This window comes from Gopherus evgoodei, chromosome 1 (genome assembly GCF_007399415.2).
Source record: "Gopherus evgoodei ecotype Sinaloan lineage chromosome 1, rGopEvg1_v1.p, whole genome shotgun sequence".
NCBI classification, from domain to species: domain Eukaryota; kingdom Metazoa; phylum Chordata; order Testudines; family Testudinidae; genus Gopherus; species Gopherus evgoodei.
The window spans coordinates 153,799,541-153,823,259 of NC_044322.1; the positions used below are offsets into that span (position 1 = coordinate 153,799,541).

The 23,719-nt window shown below is 45.4% G+C and overlaps 1 long non-coding RNA gene across 1 annotated transcript in view; it reads right to left on the reverse strand.

Moving 5' to 3' along the window:
- LOC115657786 overlaps positions 1-23,294 on the reverse strand; it is a 39,584-nt gene extending 16,290 nt beyond the window's left edge. Inside the window, exons 1-2 of the long non-coding RNA XR_004002058.1 lie at positions 22,886-23,294; positions 14,114-14,207 (exon numbers count right to left, since the gene is read on the reverse strand). This is a non-coding gene — a long non-coding RNA (uncharacterized LOC115657786). The remainder of the gene's footprint in view (positions 1-14,113; positions 14,208-22,885) is intronic.
- Positions 23,295-23,719: the final 425 nt, after the last annotated feature.

Sequence of the window (23,719 nt, forward strand, 5' to 3'; positions counted from 1 at the left end):
CAGCCCTGTAGGCAAACAGCAACTGCTGCAACACTAGGTCCCAATTATTGGAGAATTCGTTGATGAATTTTCGTATCATGGCCCCCAAAGTTCCATTGAACCTTTCCACCAGGCCATTGGTTTGATGGTGGTACGGGGTGGCAACCAAGTGATTCACCCCATGAGTTTCCCACAGTTTTTCCATGGTCCCTGCCAGGAAATTAGACCCTGAATCTGTAAGGATGTCGGAGGGCCAACCTACCCTGGCAAAGATGTCTGTTAGGGCCAGGCACACAGTGTTAGCCCTGGTGTTGCCTAGAGCTACTGCTTCTGGCCATCGGGTAGCAAAGTCCACAAAAGTCAGTACGTACTGCTTTCCTCTGGGCGTCTTTTTTGGGAAAGGGCCCAGAATATCCACAGCTACTCGCTGAAATGGGACCTCAATTATGGGGAGTGGCTGGAGAGGGGCCTTGACCTGGTCTTGAGGCTTTCCCACTCTTTGGCATACCTCACAAGACCGGACATACTTGGCAACGTCCTTGCCCATCCCCTCCCAGTGGAAGGACTTCCCCAACCGGTCCTTGGTTCTGTTCACCCCAGCATGGCCACTGGGATGATCATGGGCTAAGCTTAAGAGCTTCCGCCGGTACTTAGTTGGAACCACCAACTGTTTTTGCGGCTGCCATTCTTCCCGGTGTCCACCAGAAAGAATTTCCTTGTATAAAAGTCCTTGGTCTATAACAAACCGGGATCGATTAGAAGAGCTGAGAGGCGGTGGGGTGCTCCGTGCCGCCGCCCAAGCTTTCTGAAGGCTGTCATCTGCTTCCTGCTCAGCCTGGAACTGTTCCCTTGAGGCTGGGGTCACCAGTTCTTCCTCAGACTGTGGACTTGGGCTTGGTCCCTCTGGAAGCGATGTAGGTGATGGGGTTGTTTTCGTTGCTGGTGAACCGCTCTCCGCTGGTGCACCTGAGGGTATTTCAGGCTCTGGCTGAGCCTTTTGGGTATGGCTGTCTTTTGCTTCTGCCAGTTCTGGCTTGCTGGTGCCCTCTGGCGTTGAGTTTGAAGATGTGGTTGCACTTGCTGGTGCTGGTTGCTGTTCCAGTTCCGGGCCTGGGACTGGAGATGCTGTGGCTGTTTCAGTGGTAGGCATGGAATCCGGGTCCACTGCCTCTGTCTGGGTCTCTGGTAACACAGACGGGGCTTCTGTGGACGGCTCAGGAACAGGAATGGGTCTGGAAGCTTGCCTGGTTTGGCTACGGGTAACCATTCCCACTCTCTTGGCCCGCCTCACCTGGTTGGCCAAGTCTTCCCCCAGTAGCATGGGGATAGGATAATTGTCATAGACTGCAAAAGTCCACCTTCCTGACCAGCCTTTGTACTGGACAGGCAGTTGAGCTGTAGGCAAGTCTACAGCTTGTGACATGAAGGGGTAAATTGTAACTTTGGCCTTTGGGTTGATGAATTTGGGGTCAACGAAGGATTGGTGGATAGCTGACACTTGTGCCCCCGTGTCTCTCCACGCAGTAACCTTCTTTCCGCCCACTCTCAAATTTTCCCTTCGCTCCAAGGGTATTTGAGAGGCATCTGGGCCTGGGGATCTTTGGGGTGATGGTGGTGTAATGAATTGCACTCGCATGGTGTTCTTGGGACAGTTGGCCTTGATATGTCCCAGTTCATTACACTTAAAGCATCTTCCATCTGATGGGTCACTGGGCCGAGGTGAGTTACTGGAGACTGGTGAGGTTGAAGAGTAGGGTATCTGTGGCTTTACTTGGGTGGTATGGAGGGTCTTTGGCTGTCCTCGGTTGTAGGGTTTATGGTCTGTGTGCCCCCTGGGGTAATCGTTCCCCTTGACAGTAGCTTTTTTGCTTTCTGCCAGTTCCATCCATTTGGCTCCAATCTCCCCCGCCTCAGCGATAGTTTTGGGATTTCTATCTTGTATGTACCGTGTGATGTCTTCAGGAACACCATCCAAGAACTGCTCCATTTGTATGAGGAGGTTCACTTCTTCCAAGGTTTGAATGTTGTTTCCTGTTAACCAGGCCTCATAGTTTTTTGCAATGTAGTAGGCGTGTTTGGGAAATGACACCTCTGGTTTCCATTTTTGGGTTCTGAAGCGCCGACGGGCATGATCTGGGGTTATCCCCATCCTGTATCTGGCCTTGGTTTGAAAAAGTTTATAGTCATTCATTTGCGGCTTGGGCATTTCAGCTGCCACCTCTGCTAAAGGTCCACTGAGGTGTGGCCTTAATTCTACCATGTACTGGTCTTCGGGGATGCTGTACCCAAGACAGGCTCTTTCAAAATTTTCCAAGAAGGCCTCGGTGTCATCACCTGCCTTGTAGGTGGGAAATTTCCTGTGCTGTGGAGCAATAGTTGGCGCCGGGTTGTTAGGGTGGGCTGGCACATGCAGCCCAGCTTTTGCCAAGTCCAGTTCATGTTTTCTCTGTTTTTCCTTCTCTTCATTTTCTTTTTGTTGTTTTTCCATTTCTTTTTGTTGTTTTTCCATTTCTTTTTGGTGTTTTTCCATGTCTCGGCGGTGGGCCGCCTCTTCTTCTTCTTGCTTCCTTCTGTGGGCCAACTCATCTTCTGCTTGTTTCCTTCGGTAGGCTGCTTCTTCTTCTTCTAGTTTTCTTTTGTGTGCTGCCTCTTGGGCTGCCTGTTCTCTTTGGAAGGCTGCCAGTTTGATGCTTTCTTCCTTTTCTTTTATCTCCATCTCTTTTTGTTTTATTTCCAGTTGTCGCCTGTGTTCAGCGTCTTTGATTTGTTCTTCGGCGTCAATCCTTGCCTTAGAAGTCATGGTTCCTGTTTTCTTGTGTTGGGGTGCCCTCCGATGTTTATCTTTTGAACTGCAGGCTCTCTGTTGCCTCCTGAAGTCTGCCTAGCAACAGTGCTTTTTTCCTTTTTTCTCTCTAGCTAATGTTCAATGAAGGGAAACCAGAAAAACCACTTAATTTGCATGCATATAAGTGCTGGTACTTGCCACCTAATGGGAGGGCTATTGCATGACAAAAGACCCTTAACAGTTTGGTAATGGCTTCTCGCTTAACATGCAAACCACAAACTGCTAGAGAGCAGAAAAAAAAATTCTCTCTGGTTCCCTTTTAAAACCAAACTGTTTCTCTCTGCTAAAAAGCCCCTAGCAGAGAAAAGAAAAATATAATATTCCTACTGGCTTCTGGATTGTATCTTTCCCACAACGCTGCACACCATATCATAACCTTATTCCCAGATTCTGGACCTTAGCGTCCAAAATTTGGGGGTTAGCATGAAAACCTCCAAGCTTAGTTACCAGCTTGGACCTGGTACTGCTGCCACCACCCAAAAAATTAGAGTGTTTTGGGGCACTCTGGTCCCCCTGAAAAACCTTCCCTGGGGACCACAAGACCCAAATCCCTTGAGTCTCACAACAAAGGGAAATAATCCTGATTCCCTTCCCCCCTCCAGGTGCTCCTGGAGAGATACACAGACACAAGCTCTGTGAAACTACGCAGAGTGAGTCCCCCTCTCCGTTCCCAATCCTGGAACAAAAGCACTTTCCTCTTCACCCAGAGGAAATGCAAAATCAGGCTAGCAATCCAACACACAGCTTTCCCCTGATTTCTTCCTCCCACCAATTCCCTGGTGAGTACAGACTTAATTTCCCTGAAGTAAAGAAAAACTCCAACAGGTCTTAAAAGAAAGCTTTATATAAAAAAGAAAGAAAAAATACAAATGTTCTCTCTGTATTAAGATGATACAACACAGGGTCAATTGCTTAAAAGAATATTGAATAAACAGCCTTATTCAAAAAGAATACAAATCAAAGCATTCCAGCACTTATATTCATGCAAATACCAAAGAAAAGAAACCATATAACTTACTATCTGATCTCTTTGTCCTTACTCTTAGAAACAGAAGACTAGAAAGTAGAAAGTACTTCTCCAAAGCTCAGAGAAGCAGGCAGGCAGACAAAAGACTCAGAGACACACTTCCCTCCACCCAAAGTTGAAAAAATCCGGTTTCCTGATTGGTTTTCTGGTCAGGTGTTTCAGGTGAAAGAGACATTAACCCTTAGCTATCTGTTTATGACAGCAGCGGACCGGCTTTGAGAACCACTGGCATACAGCATATGTAACAAATCCTCCTTCTACCTATAGCTGGTCCAAACTTGGTGGTTTTGACATTCCAGAACTTGCTGTGTTCTGAATTAGAACAAAACCAAAAAATTCCTACATTTCCCATGAACTGAAATTTTCAAAAAGATTTAATTTTGTGTCAATCATCATATTCCATTTTGATAAAATCGAAACATTTCATTCCAATTTCAATTTTTTTATTTTATTGACTGTTCTATTATGACTTATAATACAAAATTAAATTTCTAAAGGAAAATCATTTTGAAATGAAAAATTGAATGTTGAGTTCTGCTAAGGCTGAAATGCTTTATTTCAATATTTTTTTTAAACAATATTGAATGGAAATATGTTCCCACAGAAAGAAGGAACAGCATTTTCTGATGGAAAAATGTTCTGTTGGAAATTTTTCAGCTCTACTCCAACCTTTACAGACTCCCTGGTATAGGGTATGTGATAAGGGGGCATAGCTGCATCATCCCCGTGCCCACTTGATCCCCAGCGCCTTAATGCCTCTTTAGGGCCATGATCAGCAAGCAGAAGTAAGGCTGCTTGAACTAGCACCAGCAAGAAAACCAGCACCAGGCTGGCCCCAGGACTGGGGAAACATAAAAGTTGGTTGAAAACTCTTTGTTTACTCCCCAGTCTTGTACAAATGCAGCTCAGCCAGACTGGAAAAATGTGGGTGAGATTGTGTGCATGTGTACTTCTGTATGCATGTGCACATGTCATTTATAAATTCAAATAATCGGTAGCATTTCAGTTTACCAACAAAAGGCTTCATGGAATCCCAGAACAGGAGATCTAGTCAGAGTGACAGACATGGTGAGATTACTTAAGTAAATGGAGTCAAGCGGCCAATAGATGGATAGTTGAGACAAGTTTAGATAAATGAAAGTGTCCCATGTTTGGTTGATTTAGAATGACAATAAACACATTACATGTGGGCTTAGGAATTAATGGGATCCAATATATGTAGGCTTTGGGACTGATCTGATGAACCAGTTTGTCAGGCGTACTTAACCTTATGCACAAATCAGTGCTATCAGCCTGTCAGCATTGGCATGCTTCTTCCCCTCCCCCTTTTTGCTTGTTTAAGCTCGAAAGGTTTTGTTGCTTCAGAAGAATTATATGCAGGAAATTGTTAAATGTACAGGCTGTAAAAAGCAGACTATCAGTCAGTTTATGAGGAAGGGTTTGAATTTTCAACTGTATTTGTGGCTTGACGCATGGAATGTTTACTTTTAAAAGAAAACATACATCACTAACAATCGTCACTGAATGATTACCTTGCACAGGACTCCCAGACATAGACTATCATAGACCAGCAGTTCTCAAATTTTAACAACCTGAGGACCTCCATTTTGATTTAAAATTTTTCACGGATCCCCAAGCCTCCTGCTCAACCCCACTCCACCCCTTCACCCAAGTCTCTACCCCTCCCCACCTCTTCCCTCCCCCACTCCACCCGGCTCCATGCAGGAGGTACTGGAGGGAGGGGGAGGAGTTGATCAGCAGGGCTGGTGGCCTCAGACATGATTCCGCCCCCCCCCGAGTGCATCCCATCCCTGCTCTTCCCCCTCCCTCCCAGCGCCTCCTGCGTGCTGGGAAATAGCTGTTTCCTGGCACACAGGAGGCACTGAGAAAGGTAGGGAGGAGTTGAGGGAGGAAGGGGGAGGAGTTGATCAGTAGGGCCATGGCATGATGGTCTCATGATCATCTAGTCTGACCTCCTGCATCTTGCAGCCCACAGAACCTCGCCCACCCACTCCTGTAATAGACCCATCACCTCTGGCTGAATTACTCAAGTCCTCAAATCATGGTTAAAGGACTTCAAGTTACAGAGAATCTGCCAATTACACTAGTTTAAACCTGCAAGTGACCTGTGCCCGTGCTGCAGAGGAAGGTGAACTCCCCTTCACCCCCAGGTCTCTGCCAATCTGACCTGAGGTAAATTTCCTTCCCAACCCCAAATATGGTGATCAGTTAGACCCTGAGCATGTGGGCAAGACCCACCAGCCAGACACCTAGGAAAGAATTCTCTGTAGCAACTCAGAGGCCTCCCCATCTAGTGTCCCATCTTCAGACATTGGAGATATTTGCTCCTAGCAGTCGCAGATTGGCCAAATGCAATTGTAGGCAATCTCGTCATACCATCCTCTCCATAAACTTATCAAGCTCAGTCTTGGACCCAGTTAGGTATTTTGCGCCCAGAGCCAAGGGGGCCTGGTCAGGGGCACCATGTTCTGCCATGTTTCCCATGTCTTCTAGCACACATCAGCACAATACCACTATGGTATTGCACCCTCTCCAGCCTTGTACAAGTTGAGTTTCAAAGCTCTGTGCGCAGTGGCGATAGCAATGGTGTGGCAGCAGATGCTCTGTTGTTTGGGGGGGGCGGGGAGTGGTGAGGCCTCTTTCATCCCACCATGGGGGAAAGAAACAGCCCACACTGCAGAGCCTCTCTCTAGTTGGCCGTTCTCACCTCCTGTATAACCTGCACTGCGTTCATGAGTCTCCTGTCTCATCATGAGTCAGCAGAACCCTTTCCCAGCAGTTCAGCACCTGCTCACGCAAATTAGGCAAACACAGCCAGACTGTTTCAGGACATTTCACTCTTTGGTATATTTGAAAGGTAGCATGATGGAAAATTTCCTTTAGAAATAACTAGAGAATGGGAGCCTATCAGTTTATTTTTAGCCATTGGAACATAATAGAGAATTATATCTTTGCTACAAAATTCCATAGGATAGTTCAGAAATACTGTCGTTCTTTAGTAAATCCTATAGGGTCTCAGAAGTAATTTCTACAGAACCCTGTTAAATCTCTATAAAACCCTGTTGGTTTCATTCCAGTTAAATTGAATTGAACTTTTCTATAGGGATAATTCACTTTTTGCTTATGTATGAAAACTTACAGACTTAAATATGTAGGCTGGGTAAGAGTAGGTTTTGTTTTTTTTTCCATTTTCCTCAGCTATGAATGAGGCTTCACGTTGCTCTGTGTCTTGTATAAACATACATTCTGGTGCACCTTTGTGTTGGAGGACAGGCCCAAGCTCTCTAGGCCAGTGGTTCTCAACCAGTGGATACGCAAAGGTCTTCCGGGGGTACAGCAACTCATCTAGCTATTTGCTTAGTTTTACAACAGGCTATATAAAAGCACTAGCAAAGTAAGTACAGACTAAAATTACATACACACAGTGGCTTGTTTACACTGTTCTACATACTCTACGCTGACACGTAAGTACAATACTTATATTCCAATTGATTTATTTTATAATTATATAGTAAAAATGAGAACATGAGCAATTTGTCAGTAACAGTGTGCTGTGACACTTGTGTTTTTATGTCTGATTTTGTAAGCATGTAGTTTTTAAGTGAAGTGAAACTAGGGGGTATGCAAGACAAATCAGCCCCCTGAAAGGAGTATAGAAGTCTGGAAAGGTTGAGAGCCACAGCTTGCGGCCATAGACTGCCCTTCAACCACACACACCACTCCCAGCCCCTCTCTTTGTGCCAAAGGCCAGGCCCCAGTTCTCTGAGTAGCGCAGCCAGCCCTGGTGCGCCGGGCAGCAGCACTCCCAGCTCCAGTGCTCGGGGTGGTTCAGCACAGTGCCAGCCACCCTGACTCCCTGTGGGAGGCAGGGCAGCCAGCCTGGCCCAGCCAAGGTAGAGCGCTGAGAACTGCAGGAGGGGGCCTGGCTTGTGGGCAGGACCACAGAAGGCTGTTTGGGAAGGCACAGCCTACCCCTGCCTATGATACCCGCCGCCCATGCCAGCGAACTCTTCGTGTTCGCCTCTCTCATGGTACCAGCCTTCCCCTTCCAGGGTCTTAGAGGCCTTCAGGCTTTAGAAGACATAAAACAGGAAACTGCTATCAGTGAAAATATGGTTAGGATCTCACAATCTTCAGACCATTCTGCATGACTGTATGGTTAGAAGCATAAGAAACTCTAAGCTAGAAGAAAGTACTTAGAAGAAGGAATGGGACTTGATTTTTTTCCCCTGTATGAGGGTGGAAATATACGTGCTCTGAATAATATGCTTCCTCTAAATCAAAGGCAGGCTAACATCGAAGGAATCCAGTTCTGTTTTAGTATCTTTATCTCAGAAGGATGCAGGGATGTAAGATTTTTGTGCCACAGTGGTTTGCTGCTCAGAAAATGACATCAAGTACAAATACTAAAATTGGCTGAAAGGGTCACTGAAGTAATAAAGGCAGGGATGACTTTTATGTCCCAGATGAAATTAGTGTAATTGTGTCAATTCCGTCCCCTGAGGACTGAGTTGCCACTAGGAGGTCTGTTTTGTTTTTCTTAGACAGATGATGTGGTTTTGGAATAATTCTCCCAGTCCCAGTCATCCTTTCCCCTTAATCATAGCTTCATTTCTCAGGCAAAAGCAGCTGCAAACAACTGAATTATTGGCAATCACTCGCATTCATGATCCCGGCAACCAATGAAACTGAGAGTGTAATCACTATTTTCTCACTGCACTGTTCTTTTCCTTTGCATTCATTTGTAATGCTTGCATGATAGGATCTTCTTGAGACACAAGGGACTAAGGGACAGGCTTCAGATATTAACTGCAATTGCAAGGGATCCACCATGCTGTTGCATCCTCTCCAACGCTAAAATATTTCTTGATCAGCACTGCACACAGAATTTTAGAGGGCACTTTACAAGTGTCCTGTAAAGTACCAGTTCCCCTTTCTATTATCATTTGGCATCTCAGCCTTCCATTAATACAGTGCATTGCCCTGACTGCCTCAACAGACACAGCTAATAATAGTCATTTAATTTCACAATCACTAAACAAGCACTGTAAATGTATAAACTTGGATGCCGTAGCCTGCAAAGCTATTAGCTATTTGCTTGTGTTGTGCATTCTACTATTTGAGAGGTGTCTTTAATTTTTGCTGTATTACAAAGTGAGAAATATTTAATGTTTATTTAATTAGTTTAGCTACAATGTAGACATTTAATGAATATAAAGCAAAGCAAGTCAAAGATTAATGTGAATGGTTACTTTTCCGTACATTGAAAATTAAAAATGAGTTACACTCTGATTAAACTGACTCTGGATGGTTTCTTTTGAGTAATTCCATTCAAAAGCTATCAAATCTCACTGTATTGCTAGTATTTCAACTGCAGGTACATAGACTGTATAAACCAAATGTCCTATGAAATAATGATTCTTTTGTAAGAATGAAATGTTGATTGTTTATTATCTGATTTTAATTTCTGGTAGTTAAGTCTGAGTGGTTTGATTTAGTGTTGCCTTCTGAATACATTTTACAAATATTTGAAGTTATAAATGTATGTAGTAATTAATGTGCAGAATAAATGTGGCCATATTCAGCTCTCTTAAGCCATTTAAGTCATTGAGTTTAATTCACCCCTCCTGGTGAAATGCATCTCCCTGGTCTGCTGTGCACAATTTACCCAAGGGAAGGCCAGTGATGGTACTGCAGTCCATGAGATGTTGGTGGCCGAATTAATCTTTTCATAATAGCCCTTCCAGTGTGGGCTGGATCAATGCACCCAAGCCACACCCCTGTCAGTGCCACACGCTTTTGGGCTTTGCTGTCTGGTTGTGCGGTGAATTCCTTGCTCCACCACAGCCCGCTAGCAGACTTTGCACTGTCTGGGACCCTCGCCTAGAGTCTGAGCTGGCTGAGGCTGGCACAGACTGTGAGTGTATTTAACCCAATGGAACTACTCCAGATTTACGTTGGTGCAACTGAAAGCAGAATTAGGCCCATCTGAGTGTGCTTAAAGTCTGAGGGCTTCTGTTCCATTTGGTATGCTTTAGGCAGACACTATATTGTACTTGGCACAATAATTCTAATTTGAGGTTTATGAATGTTACTCCTTTCTGGGCTGTGCTGCATATGGAAGGAAGCTCTGGAGCTTAGCAGCAGCTCCAGAGATTCCTGCAGCTAGAGGAAGCTTCCAGAGGTGGAGATGGGTCTGATCTCCCACTGCTGCTAGAAGCAGCCCACCCAGGGCGCCTAGCTGTGAGTCCAGCCATGCTGGGGAGGGACAGGACTTGTCCTTCCCCTGCACGGCCACTTGAGGTGATCCGACTAATCTCCAAGTGCCTTCCCCTGCTGCAGGAAGCTCTGGGGCTGGGCAGCAGCCCTGGAGGTTGCTGCAGCTGGAGGAGGCTTGTGGAAGTGGGTCCAATCTCCTCCATGCTGCTGGGAGCGCCCCAGCCCAGGGCTCCTAGCTGTGAGTCTGGCCGGGGTAGGGGAAGGACAGGACTTGTCCTTTCCCTGCATGGCTGCTCAGGTTGGGGGCAGATCAGAGCCACCTCCAGGTACCTTTTGGGTTGGAACCTCCATGGTTACAACATTATGAAATTTCAGATGTAAACATCTGAAAATGTGAAATTGACCAATATAAAAACCCTCTTGCTGTGAAATTGATCAAAATGGACCGTGAATTTGGTAGGGCCCTACTCATGAGTTAGCACTGCTCAGGTGGTGAACCTCCTTCACACCACCATCTCTGCCTCTAGGAGTCTTAATCTGAGTCTTAGTTTTTAATTTGTGGCCCCCTGCTTGCTCTGTGTTTTCTCCAAGAATATGATCTGCTGCTTAAACATTCTTTGGGGGAATCGACTTGAAGGAAGAGCAGCTGTGTGTCTTTGGTATAGATTCTTAAGACTGAGATAAGATCACTTCATTACATATTATACAATTAAAGGGCCCTGTGTAGATTTTAAAGTAAAGACATTGGTTTACTGGTGTAAAATTTTGGAGTGAGCTTAGCTGAATATTATTTTATTATAGCATTCTAACAATAAAGGTGGTATCTGTATGCCCAAATTGTATTTATCAAGATATTGCTGCATGTTCAATGTTACAAAAGCATCTTTAAATCATCTGTCCTATTGTGTTGCTCTGTACCTTGGGGGAGCACCCTACAACCCATGTTCATCTTTGTAAAATGATTGTGCGATATCCAATGCAAAGTTTGTCATGTTGGGTGTCTTCGGAAGGCTCCTAATGAACTGAACATGGTAGTTACAGTGATGTTATAATACGGTTATAGGTTGTAATTTCATGTATATAGTTATGAGGCTGAAAATGTATCCTCATGGCTTAAAGCAAGCCCATGCAAAAACTCTCCAAGAACAGAGAGACAGGTCACACTTTGTCAGGGCATGGATGGGACAAACCCAACCCAGACTCAAAGGAACAATGGACACTGGCTTAGGCAGCAATGAAAGAATCTGTTAGACCCTCGAGGGACAGTTTGGGACTGCAATGAGGTAATGCTCACCTGACTCCGAAGTGGTGGGGAGCAAAGCCAGGAGGAAAGAAAGGACATGATAAAAGGGAGAGACAGTTTGCCATGTTCTCTTTCTTCCACTTACATCTACAGACACCATCACCACCAAGTGACTGAAAGGCTGATCAAAAGGGAGAGCCTGACTGAAAAGCCAACCTGTGGCGAGAAGCAGCTAAGTTTTTAAGGACATTGAAAGTGTTAAGATCAGCTTAGAATGTGTTTTGCTTTTATTTCGTTTGACTGAATCTGACCTGTTATGCTTTGACTTATAATTACTTAAAAACTATCTTCATAGTTAATAAATATGTTTGTTTATTCTATCTGGAGCAGTGTGTTTGGTTTGAAATGTGTCAGAGACTCCCCTTGGGAGAACAAGTCTGGTACATATCAATTTCTTTGTTAAATTGATGAACTCATATAAACTTGCAGGGTCCAGCGGGCATAACTGGACACTGTTCCCAGCGTTGGTTCCCAGCGTTGTATCTGGGACCGGGGATATTAGCTAATGTCATTCACTTGCAGGTAGCTGGGAGCAGCTTACATGCCAGACGCTGTGCGGAAACAGCCCAGGAATGGGGGTTCTCACAGCAGAGCAGGGTAAGGCTGGCTCCCAGAGTCAAGGATTGGAGTGGCCTAGCAGATCACCGGTCCAGACAACACCAGAGGGGAACATCACATCTACCAAGATAGACAAACCCAGTTCTGCTCTCTGATACATGGAGGCAATTCCCACTGGAGTCAATGAAAGCCATGCTTATTGAGCTGAAGATAGAATTGGACCTGTCATTTGCATTGTTTCAAAGTTCTCCACTTTCGGTTGCAATTAATGGACAGCCATAGGGGCCTTTTGTCTATTGTAAAATGACCCCTTTACAGTGCTGTGGTGGCCATAAAGGGGGTGGACACAGCCCATAAGGAACACCCTCAATATTAAGGACATAACCTGGGTGTCCAAAAGGCTACCACAGTGGCCTGACACTCACTCCCTCCCCACCGCAGCCCCTGTGCTAGAGTAGGAAGGCACTGTGGCCAGAGCATGTTGCAGGGCAACAATTCTGGGCAGGAGGATGGCCTAGAGAGGGCCATTGCAATCAGACTATAAATCAGAGCAGCCCTAAGGCTGCTCTAAGATATATCAGGAACCAAGCAGATGCCCAGATACTGCAAAGGTGTTTTAAGCCACCTTTTATTACACATCTCCTTCTCAGGAAAGAGTGACACAATGGAGAATTGGCCCTCTCTCTCTCAAGTGTTGTTACAATAGCAGCGGTAACATTCAGGGGTCTATGGTCCATGCTGAAGAATATCGTCTAGTGTTCAATTCATTTCATTATGGTTGTGTGTGTAGAGCCAAATGGTTAGGAGTTAGGACCCAGAAAGAAAGCAGACCCAGAAAGTGGAAGAAAAGTCTCTTCAGGATTTCTTCATTGTATGTAGCCATGGGCGGCAGGTATCATAGGCCAGGGGAGGCTGTGCCTCTCCAAACAGGCAGGCATGGCCCCACCACACTCCACCTCCAGACCCTCCCCTGCCAGTTTCTCTTTCTTTGTGCTGTGGCCCTAGCTTGGGCTGGGGCTAGGGCTGCACCGCCCACCCGGTGGTGACACTCCAAGGCTGGGGAGGCTGGGGCCATGCCGCACACCCTCCAGGCACTCTGGGGCCAGGGGCACTAGCATTGGGCTGGGACTGGCTGCCTCGGTTGGGGGGCTGGCTCTGGGCTCTGGCAGGGGTGGAGGGCATGAAAGGAGTGGGGCCTCAGTCAGACGAGGCAGGGCAGGGGCTAGTCTCCCCCAGCTGGCAGTTCACGCACCACCCTTCAGAGTTGAGAGTAAGCCAATATGCCCCAGTATACCCTTTAAATTGCAGTCAGAGCCCCACTGCTGGAGCCCTGGAGTAGCAGCAGGTCTCCAGGGGTTATTTAAACGGTCAGGGCTCCCGCTGCCTCTACTATCCTGGACCCTTTAAATAGCTGCCGGAGTCTCGCTGTCGCTATCCCAGGGCTCCGGGGGCAATTTAAAGTGACTGAGTGGTAGAAGCAGGGGAGTCCTGGGCCCTTTAACTAGCCCCCAGAGCCCTGGAGTAGTGGCGGAGCTTCGGGGGCTATTTAAAGAGTCCAGGGCTCCTGCAACTTTTCCAGCCCCGGCCCTTTAAACCACTGCTGGAGCCCCAGCTGCCGCTGCTACCTCGGTGGGGGAGGGGAGGGCACTTATGGATACAGGGTGGGAGGCGGCTGGCTCTGACCACCCCATCCCTGCCCCTTCTGCCCAAGGCCCTGCCCCTTCTGGGGGCCAGAGCCGGCCCCAACCCAGCCCCGTACCAGTAAGTCCCTATTTCTACTTTCACCCCTGTCACCCATGTATGTAGACAGAGGGTTACTGTATTGTACTGTCAGGCTTCATAAATAACCTTGGTCTTCTCTGACCAGTTGACTACTCTGATATTATTTCATCTAAAAATCGTTCAGTCTCACATGCAGCTGCAAGCTCGGTCAGTGCTGACATGGCGCATGCTTCATAAGGGAGAAGAAATATGGTCCAGTGCTCTTCTATTGTGGTGATTTGTATTATTACATGGTATGTAGTTAAAGCACAAGACTGAGAGAAAGGTGATCTGGGTTGAGTTCTTAGCTCTTTTACAAGCTTGCTGTGTGACCTCTGGCCAGTTACTTACCATCTTTGTGCCTCAGTATACCCACTGGTAAAAAGGGGATGTTGCTTACCTCGCAAGAGGGTTGTGCAGCACAAGTCATTAAAATTCTGGAAGGTGTAGTGCCTCCAAGATACCACTCCAGAAAGTCAGATATGATGGAGAGACTGGGACAGAGAAGGAACAAAGGGGATAGGAAAAGAAAAATACTCATGGTCAAAGTCACTGGTTTGCTCTGGCTCCTTTGTGCTGCTCAAAGCAGCCATACACTCCACTTAACACAGCTGGAGCTCCTCTGTGCCTGACCGTGGCTGAGGGAACAGCTCCCTTGGGGCCCAGTGGCAGCCAGTGTAAATTGGAACCACCTTGCAGCTATTCTAATATACGCTGGGGACCAGACTGGCGCTTGGAATGGAGGAGCACAAAGGTAGCTTAAAGCCATCTATTCACCCTCCATCTTTAGGGCTTGTGGCCAACAAGTGCTCAGAGTAGCTCTCTATGCAGTGGACCCTGCCAGGCACCTAGAGCTATTGAAAACCATGCCTAGAGGAGTCCCTGTTGGGTAGAGAGTGCTCTTGAAGATCTTCCATGAAATGGTCTCTGCAAACTGTCTATAGCCTCTGAAGATGATATGGAAAGAAATTTCTTGTAGAGGAGCCAGTATTGCTCTGTATCATTTACCGTGGGGCAAAACATGTCAGACAACTAGCTAGTTCATCAATTAGTGTGACCAGCATCACAATTTTTAAGCTTTCCTCATGGCATTTATCATTCATTCTATGTTAAAGAGGATGCACAGGAGTTATGACAGCTCTGTCAACATTCTTGTATTCTGTTAGCCTTTGGTACACTGGATGTTTTGCTCTTCTTGTGTATATCAGACTGTAGCTAGTAAGATGTTTTTGACAAAGATCTGTCTCATTTCTGTAGTAAAATCCTCTCACATTTCATATCCAGTTTCATTTCACTTCTATTCAGTTTTTAGTTCCACAGCATTGCTGTTATAATCAGATCCTTTTATTTTATATGGACAGTGCACAAATGGCCTTTTATTTTATTTTAACCTTCTCCTATTGTTTATACTGTAAATCATAAGGAAAATGACCTATAAGAACATTTTAAACATACATGTAATTTGCAGATATGTGTAGTTTGCAAGACCTTGTAGGCCCCAATCTTAAACTCCTTACTCAGTTAAGTAAATGGCAGATTTGCTTGAGTAATGACTGTTCAAAACTCAGTATTTCATGACCTGAGTAAGGACCCTTAATTAATAATAATAAATAATAATAATGTACCCTGATAAGTAGGGCTGTTGATTAATTCATGCAATTAACTCAAAACAATGCAATTAACTCAAAATATTAATCGTGATTAAAAAAATTAATCATGATTAATCACAGTTTTAATCACATTGTTAAACAATAGAATACCAATTGAAACTAACTATTTTTGGATGTTTTTCTACATTTTCAAATATATTGACTTAAATTACAACACAGAATACAAAGTGTACAGTGCTCACTTTATATTATTTTTATTACATATATTTGCACTGCAAAAATGATAAAAGAAAAAGTATTTTTCAATTCACCTTGTACAAGTACCATAAGGCAATCTCTATCGTGAAAGTGTGATTTACAAATGTAGATTTTTTTTTTGGTTACATAACTGCACTCAAAACCAAAACAATATAAAACTTTAGAGCCTACACGTCCACTCAGTCCTACTTCTTGTTCAGCCAATCACTAAGACAAACAAGTTTACAAGAGATAATGCTGCCCTCTTCTTATTTACAATGTCACCTGAAAGTGAGAACAGACATTTGCATGGCACTTTTGTAGCCAGCATTGCAAGGTATTTACATGCCAGATATACTAAACATTCGTATGCTCTTTCATGCTTCAACCCCCATTCCAGAGGACATGCTTCCATGCTGATGATGCTCATTAAAAAAAAAATGCGTTAATTAAATTTCGACTGAACTCCTTGGAGGGAATTGTATGTCTCCTGTTCTGTTTTATCTGCATTCTGCCATATATTTCATGTTATAGCCGTCTTGGATGATGACCCAGCACAGGTTGTTGATTTTAAGAACACTTTTACAGCATATTTGACAAAATGCAAAGAAAGTACCAATGTGAGATTTCTAAAGATAGCTACAGCACTTGACCCAAGGTTTAAGAAACTGTAGTGCCCTCCAAAATCTGATCGGGATGGTGTGTGGTGCATGCTTTCAGAAGTCTTAAAAGAGCAACACTCCAATGCAGAAACTACAGAACCCGAACCACCAAAAAAGAAAATCAACCTTCTGCTGGTGGCATCTGACTCAGATAATGAAAATGAACATGCGTCGGTCCGCACTTCTTTGGATTGTTATTGAGCAGATTCCATCATCAGCATGGACACATGTCCTCTGCAATGGTGGTTGAAACATCAAGGGACATATGAATCTTTAGTGCCTCTGGCATGTAAATCTCTTGTTACACCAGCTACAACAGTGCCATGCGAACATCTGTTCTCACTTTCAGGTGATATTGTAAACAAGAAACGGGCAGCATTATCTCCTGCAAATGTAAACAAACCTGTTTGAGCAATTGGCTGAACAAGAAGTAGGACTGAATGGACTTGCAGGCTCTAAAGTTTTACACGGTTTTATTTTTGAATGCAGGTTTTTTTTGTTTTTTTTTTTTACATAATTCTACATTTGTAAGTTCAACTTTCATGATAAAAAGACTGCACTACAGTACTTGTATTAGGTGAATTCACCATAATGCAATCTCTTATTTTTTACAGCCCGGATATTTGTAATAAAAAATAGATATAAAGTGAGCACTCTACACTTTATGCTCTATGTTGTAACTGAAATCAGTATATTTGAAAATATAGAAAACATCTAAAAATATTTAAATAAATGGTATTCTATTATTGTCTAACTGTGCGATTAATCACGATTAATTTTTTAATCACCTGACAGCCCTACTTATAAGGCATGCAAACTGGAATCTGTTCCTGGCTCTGCCAGACCTTGGGAAAGTTGCTGAGGGCTTGAGTGTGAACCCCTTCCTCACACTACTGAGCAGTTACTCATGCCATTATCTTCCCCACATGAGTAGTGAGAAGCTAAATTCATGAATGTTTGTCACGGAGTCCCCGGGCAATGCTCTGGAACTGCTCCCCACAAAGCCAGTCAGGACTTTGGGGAGTCTCCTCTCCCTTGGAGCAGACTGTCTTCAGGGCAAGAATCTCACACGGCTTCACCTCCTGGGTCTCTCCTTGGAGTATTCAGCATATATCCATCCTTGCGCTTCCCACAGTGAGTCCGCCCAGGCTGGGTCCTGGGGAAGCCAGAGGGTCCTGCATGCACTCCCACTTCGCAGTCAGACGTGAGTCTTAGCCAGCCAGTAAAACAGAGGTTTATTAGATGACAGGAACATGGTCTAAAACAGAGCTTGTAGGTACAGAGAACCGGACTCCTCAGCCGGGTCCATTCTGGGGCCCAGCAAAGCAGACACCCATGTCTGCACTCACTCCTCATCCCCAGCCAGCTCCAAACTGAAAACCCCCTCCAGCCCCTCCTTTCTGGCCTTTGTCTCTTTCCCGGGACAGGAGGTCACCTTATTTCTTTGTTCTCCCACACCTTTAGCATCCCCTTGCAGGGGGGAAGGGCCTGGGCCATTAGTTGCCACAGAGACAGAGTGTCGGCCAGAAACTGAGGCACCCACACAGTATTCAGAGGAAACATTAAGAACAGCCCCACTTTATCACAATGTTATAAAGTGCTTTGAGATCTTCAGATGGAAGATGCTACAAAAGTGTGAAACTCCATCACATGGGTTGCTGCTTGGACATGGGACTGATGTGTATAATGATAAAGAGGCTTGGTCTAGAAGATAGTAGTGCTGAGACCATATTGCTAAGACCATAGAGCTGTTGCATGTTTCCCTGTCAGTGCTCCACTGGAACCAAGCAATTCACATGATTTGGTGAAGCAGATGCTTTCCAGGTACCTCCTTTTATCCTCTTTATCTTTGGGAGCTTCTATATTGTCTAAAGCTCCTGCTGAATTAGCACCTTTAAAACACACCCCTATTTTGCTTACTATAATTGAGAGGCGGGAGATTGGAGGGAGAGGCATAGAAGGTCAAGGATGTTTGTCGATTTGTAATGTATCAGAGGCCTAATGGTAGATTGGTTAGGAAATTTCCTACTCTTTTGACTACATGCCTGCCACAGGCTGAACCCTGCTGCCTTCTGCCTCTGGGAGGTCATGCTTTCTGCAGTGGTATTTTAGTATTACAAGTAACGACTGGACAAATATCATTGAATTGTCCAGAGTACTTATGGTTTTGGCCTGTTGTAAGTACTTACACTTGAAATTTCCATTTCAACTATGGAATTAAATTTTGACCTGATCAACCCAATTGACTCAAGGAGCAAAAGACTGAAAACTATGGCCAACTTTACTAAACTTTTATTTAATGTACTGCTCTACAGTTTTGTTTCAAGTCATTTCACAAACCTTTTTCTTCAGTCAGTTCTAAGTGCCTGGTTAAACAAACTTCCTTTTAATTAAGCACACTTCTATCCAGTTTGAATGTGCTAAGCATGTTCAAAGATTTTCCGCACCACTTGTGGCACCAGTAAGTGCTGTGCTGCTATCTCAGACCAAACACATCTTATTGACACTAATCCTGGGGTCCAACAGTACGAAGAGTTCCATTGTACCTAGCTGCAGAAGAAGTGTTTGACTTTCACATTTCTTTTTACACTCCTAGGTAAGAGCACTAACTTATCAGCATAAGAAATCATCAATCCCAGTTTTCTTCTCTTCCTCTCACATTCTTTCATGCATCCTTCTGGTTCTTTTTCTCATTGCCACTTCACCAAATATTTCTTGATAGGATTTACAAGTGTCATTGCCGGCCCTGCTGCTTTTCTTCTGAGCACCTCACATCCTGTAATAATTTTATCCTCACAACACTCCTGTGAGCAAGAAAATATTACTGTGAGGTCGGGAGGTGATAAATGGAGTGTCTCAGGGTATGTCTACACTTCAAGCTAGGGGTGTGATTCCCAGCTTGAGGGCACCTACCCGTACTAATTCTGATTCAGCTTGTGTGTTAAAAATAGAACATAGCTGTAGCAGCACAAGTGGCAGAAGGGGCCAGCTGCCCTGAGCCCTAACCACCCAAGCATCTACGTACATACTCAGGGTGGCCAGCCCTCCTGTTTCTAGCAAGCTAACTCAATCAGCACTAGTGCAGGCATGTCTCCGTGAGTGGGAATCACACCCCCAGCTCCAAGTGTAGACATACCTTAAATGACTTGATCGAGCTCACACAGGAAGTCAGTAGCACAGCCAGGAGGATAGAGCCAAGATCGCTTGAGTTCCAGTCCAGTGCCTTAACTGCAAGGCCAGCCTTCTCTATAGCTTTCACAGCAGATCTGCCTCACTGCCTTTGGGCTTACGGCATACCATGTGGGTAACAATATGTCACATTGCCTAGTGTTGTTGGGTTATGGAATGGAGGATCAGATTGTGATGCATAAATGCAAAGATGCAGAGTTAAGATTACGCTGAGAACCATAGCTCAGAATCTACTGTTATTTTGTCAAGTATCAGAGGGGTAGCCGTGTTAGTCTGGATCTATAAAAGCAGCAAAGAATCCTATGGCAACTTATAGACTAACAGACATTTTGGAGCATGAGCTTTCGTGGGTGAATACCCACTTCCTCAGATGCATGACATGCATCTGAGGAAGTGGGTATTCACCCACGAAAGCTCATGCTCCAAAACGTCTGTTAGTCTATAAGTTGCCACAGGATTCTTTGCTGCTGTTATTTTGTCTACACTTCAGAGGCTTGCAGTGGGATTCAGGGGAACACACATATTTTTGAACTGGTGGAGACTGCTGCTAAGCAACAGTTTGACTTGACCAGTAATAATAGAGTAAGCTTCGGCTTGAGCGTGGCCTGGTGTTTACAAACCAGGAGTGGTTTGGCTTGAATTGGGTTTGTGTCTGCAGATTGTCCACAGAAGCTTTTTGCAATGTTTTCGTGGATACTTACATATGTTTTCAGGCTACAGTTTGGGTGTATTTCAACTTTGAACCTGATTCCTCAGGATATGTCCCATCAGGAAAATTGCATGGCATTTGACCTACGTTCCTGACTGGTTGAGCCTACCACCATGTGAACAAGAGTGTCAGGTCAGCTCAGCTGAAGCCATCTTCAACTGGTTTCTCAGAGACAGCAGCTGCATTTCATCTCACCTCTCTGATCTACCTGGAAAGGTCGGGAAGAAAATCCCCCTCTAGTCCGAGCTCCTGAGTCTATGACTTTGGCTAGCATTTATTACATTCTGTAATGCCTCTGGGAACTGTCTTCATTTTTATTTTATATTTGAATTGGCACAAGTATCTCCTAGCTTTGCATGAGACAATGTATTAGCTTCACCATTCATATCCAAGTTCTTGTATGTCATCAGCTTGAGGCCGGTAGTAAATATAGGATTTTTGCAACGGGGTTAGATGGGAGTAGTAAGCAAATAAGCAAGCTATGCTCATGAGTGGCATGCAAATTAGCTGATTCTTTATGAGCAGCGGTGAACAATATCTAATGGTTTACCCAAATAATAATCCTCTAGGATCTGGCTCTCACAGACCAATCACATGTTTTGAGTTTGTTGGTGTCTCGGTCCAATTCTCAATGAATAAACAGAAAAGTTAGTTCAGTGAGATGGTCCTCAAACATTGTAATGCAGTGACAGTTTTTCAGGTGTGGCCTCTCCCCTGAGATGTGGCCCAAGCCTCTTGCCTGGTGCTTGCTCCTTGGAGTGGCTTCTCCCCTCTCCTCGTATGGGTTGGCTCCTGGGTTCTTTTTTGTGACACCTGGTGCCTCCAACTGACATGACTCCTCACTGTGCCCTGAGACACAGAGTGCTGTCCTTTGCAGGGCCGGCTACAGGCATCAGCTTAGCAAGCAGGTGCTTGGGACGGCACGTTCATGTATTTGGTGGCAATTCGGCAGAGGGTCCCTCACTCCCGCTCAGAGTGAAGGACCTCCTGCTGAATTGCCGCAGATCGCGATCACAGTTTTTGTTTTTGTTTTTTTTGGCTGCTTGGGGCGGCAAAACCCTTGGAGCCAGCCCTGGTCCTTTGGGAACCTGAACAAGGCTACCACTGCTGGCAAGGAGCATAAAACCTAGTACCCAGGAAACAAAGTGCAACAGCATGCATAAACCCCAGCAAAGAAAATGGCACACCTCAAAATACTAATATAGCAAAAGGGGGGCTTTCCTGGAAGCAGAAAAATAGGGTCTGGGTTAACTAACAAGTACTAAACCATCAATTCTCCACTTCCCAACACTCCTTACTTTTCCCAACCCAGAGCTCACTCTCTGGCACCTTCCCAGGCAGGTGATATGCTGAGGATGAGTCTGGAGATGAGGGCTGCAGCAGCACTGTGAATGTTGGCCGCCTTAAACAAACTAAAGGAAAGGGTTCCTCTTTCTGGGCATTTGTCCCATTTGCTCTTGCCAAATGATCACCCCACTGGCAAAAGCAAATGTTACAAATGCCCAGTTTTGCTAAAAAGGAGCTTGGGGGTGGGGAGGAAGCAGTGGGGCCAGGGCCAGCCTTGTATGTGCGTGGATGTGTGCTTTGGTGTGTGGCTCAGGCCAGGCCCATACAGGGGAGTGGAGAGGGCCAGCTCTGCAAGGGGGGAAGGGACAAAGGTTGTGTCATAACTTTCTTACTCAGATCTGAACCTTAGAGTTCAGAACATGAGAAGCTAGCATGAAACCTCCAAACTTAATTACCAGCTTGGATCTGATATCGCTGCCACCAGCCAGAATTCCAGTGTCTGGCTGACTTTGGTTTCCCCAAAACCTTCCCTGGGGAACCCCAAGATTCAGATGCCCTGAGTCTCACCACAAAGGGAAATAACCCACTTCCCTTCCCCCTCTTTACCTCCTCCCAGATTTCCCCGCCCTGGGTACTCTAGGATATTCCCTGCTTCAAGTCCTTGAAACACCGCACCGAGAAATCAAATATTTCTCTCCCCTCACCCAGAGGGTATGCAAATTCAGGCTTAGTAAATCTAACACAAAGAGATTCTCTCTTCCCCCTGTCTTCTTCCTCCCACCAATTCCCTGGTGAGCTGCAGACTCAATCCTCTTGAGCCCCCACAAAAAAAAAATCCACAGGTCTTAAAAAGAAAGCTTTATATAAAAAGAAAGAAAAAGACATAAAATGGTCTCTGTATCAAGGTGACAATAAACAGGGTCAATTGCTTAAAAGGAAAAACGAATAAACAGCCTTATCCAAAAAGAATACAATTTAACACATTCCAGCAACTACACACATGTTAATACAAAAAAACAATATAAACCTATTGTCTTACTACCCTTGTACTTCCAACTTGGAAACAGAAGATTAGAAAGCCTAGAGATTCCTGTGGTCACTCTCAGAGCCCAGAAAGAGAACAGACCAAGAACAAAGGACTCACACCCAAAACTTCCCTCCACCCAGATTTGAAAAAGTCTTGTTTCCTGATTGGTCCTCTGGTCAGGTGTTGTTTGTTACTCCTTTCCAGGTGAAAGAGACATTAACCCTTAGCTATCTGTTTATGACAGGTTGGGACCAGCTCCACATTGGGGACAGGAGGGAGGGAGAGGAGCTTGTGAGAGAGCTCTGTGCTGTGGGGGGCTTAGTACAGCATGGGGTGGGGGGGGCTCGGTCCAGCTGCACACTGCATGGGGTAGTGGGGCCCCCTTGGTCTGGCGAGGTGCAGGGCAGCTCAGCCAGCTCTGCCTGGGGGTGGGGGGAATATTGCTACTCACCTGGTGCTTCCACTGGCTTCCGGCTGGGCTGGAGGCAGGGCCTCAGGGGGAAGAGGAGGAGAGGGTGGGGGAGAGGAGGAGCAAAGTGACATGGCCAGAGTTTCAACTGCTCCTGCACGGGTCCTCAAATTGTCCGGGATCCTTGGGCACAGCCCCCGTCAGCCTGTGCAGTAATCTGCCCCTGGCCTTGACTGCCTCTCAGTAGTTGGTGCCAGGTCAGATCTCCACTAGTTTCTACCAGATCTCTCCTCAGGGCTGGAACTGCCTGACTCATGCACTAGATCCCACAGCAGTTCAAAGATGCCCTTTGTGGGGAGGAGAGGGGAGCTGTTCTGCTTCCCCCTCAGCTCCCAAACTCAACACTCAAAACTGAAACTAACTTCAGTCTCCCTTTGGCTCTGACTTACGCTGTCCCCACCCACTGACAGGCTGAGCAGCACCTGCTTATCCTTGGCCCCGCAAACTGCTTGTCTATATCACAACAAGCAGAAGCCACCCTACTGGCCTCAGCAGGGTTTTCTAATCCATTCTGTCTCCACCACTGACACCAAGCATGCTGGGAAATGGGGTTAGAAAGTCCTGGTAACCTTTTTTATTGTAGTCCATAGGGAAGGGCCCTTAGAGGCTCGGTCCTGAGTTCCAGGAGCTGGCAAACTCCAAACAGGGGTGTACAAGTAACCAAGAGTGGGGAATTTCCATAGTTACAGAGAAAAGAGCAAATAACTTTAGCAATGTGACATATTGTACAAGAATCTGGGTCACATTGAGCATGAATTTCAGCATAGTATTGATACAACCTCTTTTTCTTGTCAGTATCTCAACAGAGGTGGGTCT